Consider the following 5,465-nt stretch of genomic DNA (forward strand, 5'->3'; position numbering starts at 1 on the left):
TCATCTCATCTGTGAAACATGGTGGTGGTAGTATCGTGGTTTGGGCCTGTTTTGCTGCATCTGGTCCAGGACGACTTACCATCACTGATGGAACAATGAATTCTCAATTATACCAGCAAATTCTGAAGGAAAATGTCAGGACATCTATCCGAGACCCGAGTGTCAAGAGAAACTGGGCCATGCAGCAAGACAACGACCCCAAGCACACCAGTTGAAGTGGTTCTGTACTGAGGAATGAACAAAAACTAATACAAGATGTTGTGCAGGACTTATCAGCAGGTACAAGAAATTTTACCTGCAGTTACTGCTGCAAAATTGGGTCACACCAGATACTGAAAGCAAAGATTCACATACTTTTGCACTGCACAGAAATGTAACACTGGGTCATTTTTCTCAATACATAAATGACAAAGAAAATATTTTTGTCTCATTTGTTTGATTGGGTTCTCTTTGTCTACTTTCAGGACTTGTGCAAAAACCTGCTGATGTTTTGGGTCATATTTATGGATAAATATAGAAAATTCTAAAGCAGCACTGTATGTATGTGACGAAAAGTGAAAGTGATGTGACATGTGGCCAAGTATGGTGACCCATACTTCGAATTAGTGCTCTGCATTTAACCCATCCAAAGTGCACACACACAGCAGTGAACATACACCAATATATTTTAATATGTTTATAAATATTTCACAAAACATTTTTATAGACCACTTGGCACCATGGAGTTTTTGCTACAACAACTTGCTACATTTAGGGGGTGGGGGGAATCAATATCAAATATTCAACTTTAAATATTTTTTCTGCTGACTGGGCATCTTGTCTTTTTTCATGCACTTTCAAAATTAACAGCAACAGATACATGGCTATTAGCAAGCTTTACCACTGTGTATTCAGTATTGAACTCCTGTAATATCTTATGGCCAATGCATTCAGAGATATTGGCTTTGAGTCCCAGTTCAACAAAACATCAAAGCTTTAATTAATAGTAAATGCATACAAGATGCAGGTTATGACTTTGACTAATTAACTAAATTAGGAATTAAGTCTGCCCAAGTAAGCATGGATAGAACAATCAATATCCAATAAAAAGGACTGTAAGGACTGTACAAGTTAATGTGTTTCCAATAGCGTGGCCCAGAGTTGAGGACATGATACTGACAAGTCCCAGCAATATAAACAGGACCCCATTATAAGGTGAGTAAAATGGATAGTGAATTCATACTTTTTGGTGAACCTCTTCCTTTAAAGTGAACATGAGATTAAAACTGACACCATTTACTTCCTTAATGCATGTTCCTTGTCTAATTGTGGCTAAAACATTGCTATTCCAAAGAAGGGCTATCTATGTAATTCTTAATCAAATTTACAAAACCCCTTTCCTTTTCCCTATTACAATTCCAGATGGATAAAAAAGTCCCAATCTATGTTTATTTTTCTCCCTCTCATTGAATATCCTGTTTCACTTGCAAATACTAAAATTATGGAAGTAAAATGGGTTGTAAATGGCAATTCAGGTTGACTTTAACTGGGAAACGCAGGACATTTGTGCATAATAACATATGTTTCTAAGTAATACCTCAGAGTGGTTTCAAAAGATGAAATAAATGACACATTTCACATTACCTACTCCTTTGTGAGCGTCAATGCTTGTATACTCAATAGTGCCATTGTGTCCTTTCTTGGGGTTCTCTTTGTACTCTTTATGCTCACCATTAGGACAGTATCTGTATGAGAGACCATAGTCAGCCAAGTACACCTGCAGGAGATAAAGTCAGCATAAATCATCTCAAAGACATTTTCTTTGAAACTGAATCCCTCCTACTGTACATGGTATGTTAGTGCTGCAAAGCACAACTAAATGGGGTCAGTATTTAGGTTGTGACAGCAGATTGAGATGTTGATTATACTCAAGAGTAAGTTTCAAATGTCATCAGTGCTGGCTCGCCGTCTTAGTAGACGATCAATTAAAGTAATAGAAAACACTTTCATTTGAGTATGTGCTGCACTTGAATAGGTCATTTATACACAAAAAGGTAGCCAATCGTTTAAGATATGATTGTGTTGATGAACTTTCAAGCAGCACTGTATATAATATATATATATATATATATATAAAATCACCCATTGTCAAATATTAAACTTTAACCCCCGGTTTCACAGACAAGGCTTAAGCCTAGTCTCAGACTAAAATGCATCTCTGGGCTGTTTTAACTGAAAGAAACTTGCACTGACTGATCTTAAAACACGTCAATGCCACTGATTTGTCTCAGGATGCACACTAGTAAGGTTTTATTTTTTATTTTTTTCTAAGGCACGTTTATAAAAGATACTTAAATGACTTATAACCAGGCCTAAATATGTTTTGCTGACTGGGCATCTTGTCTTTTTTTCCATGCACTTTCAAAATTAACAGCAACAGAAATATGGCTATTAGCAAGCTTTACCACTGTGTATTCAGTATTGAACTCCTGTAATATCTTATGGCAAATGCACTCAGAGATATTGGCAGAGAGTCCCAGTTCAACAAAACATCAAAGCTTTAATTAATAGTAAATGCATACAAGATGCAGGTTATGACTTTGACTAAATTAGGGATTTCTTGAATTAAGTCTGCCCAAGTAAGCATGGATAGAACAATCAATATCCAATAAAAAGGACTGTACACAATTTACAAGTTAATGTGTTTCCAATAGCGTGGCCCAGAGTTGAGGACGTTACTGACAAGTCCCAGCAATATAAACAGGACCCTATTATAAGGTGAGTAATATGGATAGTGAATTCATAGTTTTTGGTGAACCTCTTCCTTTAAAGTGAACATGAGATTAAAACAGACTTACTTCCTTAATGCATGTCCCTTGTCTAATTGTGGCTAATACATTGATTCATGCTATTCCAAAGAAGGGTTGTCTTTGTAATCATTAATCACATTTCCAAAACAAAAAATGTGTTTTGCTTGTTTTTTTCTCTCATTGAATATCCTGTTTCACTTACAAATAATATAATTATGGAAGTAAAATCAGTTGTAAAAGGCAATTCATGTTGACTTTAACTGGTAGACGCTGGACATTTGTGCATAATAGCATATGTTTCTATCTCAGTAATATCTCAGGGTGGTTTCAAAAGATAAAATAAACAACACATTTCACATTACCTACTCCTTTGTGAACATCAATGGTTGTATACTCAATAGTGCCATTGTGTCCTTTCTTGGGGTTCTCTTTGTACTCTTTATGCTCACCATTAGGACAGTATCTATATGAGAGACCATAGTCAGCCAGGTACACCTGAAGGAGATAAAGTCAGCATAAATCATCCCAAAGACATTTTCTTTCAAACTGAATCCCTCCTACTGTATATGGTATGTTAGTGCAAAGCACAAAGAAATGGGGTCAGTATTTCGGTTGTGACAGCACATTGAGAAGTTAATTGATTATACTCAAGAGTAAGTTCCAAATGTCATCAATGCTGGCAATCAATAAAAGTAATAAAAAACACTCTAATTTGAGTATGTGCTCAGCTGCACTTGAATAGGTATTATATACACAAAAAGATAACCAACCGTTTAAGATGTGATTGTGTTGATGTGTATGCAGGCTCACCTTGCTTGGATCTTTGTGTCCCAATAATAGATCGGCAGCCTTAATGTCAGCATGGACGTACTCGTTGTCATGAATATATTCCAGCACATCCAGCTGTTGAGGGCAAAGTGACAGAAGGGAAGGTTAACATGAATAATTTAGTAACTTCGTAATGACCTACCATAATGACTACAGGCAGATGAGCTGGATGCAAGGCAGCTGGACTCCCAGCAAATGCAACTAACGTTTACTCAAAATTCATTGTATTAAGTAATGCTGTAAATACTTTTTGCCTCGTCACTTATTACGTTCAATCAAACCCTTTATATATACTGAGTTCACGTTATACATACTCATGGGTCAAGATTACAGTGTGTCGATAAATTGTAATGAAGCAAGAAGCAGAGTTGTTATTGTTAACTATAACTAAAACTAAAAATCGTTTTAATAATTGAAATTGAGCTTAAATAAAATAAAATAAAAGACGTAAAACTTAAAAAACTTGACAGCTAACTGAAATAAAAGAAGTTTAACTGAAGTACTAAAATTACATCTAAATACAAACATTAAAAATAAAAACAAAAATAAAAGGATATAAATAATAACACTGGCAAGCAGCTCTAAACTTAAACTAAATGTTGCAGATGTCTGCGGCATCTCACCATGAGGACACCCAGCTTTAGCACGGTGGGCTTCTTCAGTTGTCCACCATTCTCCATAAACACTATTTGCAGGTCTGTACCCAGCCGATCCATCACCATAAACCTGTACCTGCATAACCGGAAAACAAAATGAAAATGTACTTAAAGTGTCCCAGACCAACCCTCTACGCACACATTGGCAATATAATCGCCATTGGCTAGTACATTTTTTTGTTTACTCGCCAGACTGATATACTACTTTACACACACACACACACACACACACACACACACACACACACACACACACACACACACACACTTCATCTGTTTGGGAATCCTGCAAATGGACAGACTTCATCATAAATGTTTTATCAATCATAAAAAGTCAGGAATTCATTAATTATTTAGCACACTATATTAGAATGGCTCTCATTCTAGTGCTTTCTACATTTCTCAGACTCAGATGTGTCTTTTAGGGAGTTATTAAGACAGCAGAGACAGATAAGGATGAGACTGAACTCTGCTATTTGTGATTTCATGCATTATAGTCACAACAATAAAGAACAGTGACCTTGTTCACAGCCCTCTTCAGCTCAAACACACACACACACACACACACACGTTTACTTAGCTATCTAAATGGGGACATTACACAGACTTCGATTGTTTTTATATACAGATAGTTATACACTTTTTAACATAAACCCACCCCTAACCCTCACAGAAAGCTTTCTGCATTTTTACAATGTCAAAAGTTAAAAAAAAACTTTTTTATTTTTATAACAGTTTTACAAATGAGGACATCCACAAATTGAGGTTTTTGCCGATTTTGCTCACTTTTGGGTACAAATTTGTCCCCAAAATATGGTTAAGTAGGTACACACACATTAAGTCCTGTAATTTTGGATTTCTTTGGGATGGGGATGATGGTGGAGCGTTTGAAGCATGAAGGTACTTCGCACAGCTCCAGTGATCGGTTGAAGATCAGCTATCTAAATGGGGACATTACACAGACTTCGATTGTTTTTATATACAGATAGTTATACACTTTTTAACATAAACCCACCCCTAACCCTCACAGAAAGCTTTCTGCATTTTTACAATGTCAAAAGTTAAAAAAAAACTTTTTTATTTTTATAACAGTTTTACAAATGAGGACATCCACAAATTGAGGTTTTTGCCGATTTTGCTCACTTTTGGGTACAAATTTGTCCCCAAAATATGGTTAAGTAGGTACACACAC

The 5,465-nt window shown here is 36.0% G+C and overlaps 1 pseudogene; it reads right to left on the reverse strand.

Moving 5' to 3' along the window:
• LOC107655450 (serine/threonine-protein kinase VRK2-like) overlaps positions 1-5,465 on the reverse strand; it is a 24,354-nt pseudogene that overhangs the window by 13,307 nt on the left and 5,582 nt on the right.

This window comes from Sinocyclocheilus anshuiensis, unplaced genomic scaffold, assembly GCF_001515605.1.
Source record: "Sinocyclocheilus anshuiensis isolate Anshui unplaced genomic scaffold, SAMN03320099.WGS_v1.1 scaffold763, whole genome shotgun sequence".
In the NCBI taxonomy this organism is placed as follows: Eukaryota; Metazoa; Chordata; class Actinopteri; order Cypriniformes; family Cyprinidae; genus Sinocyclocheilus; species Sinocyclocheilus anshuiensis.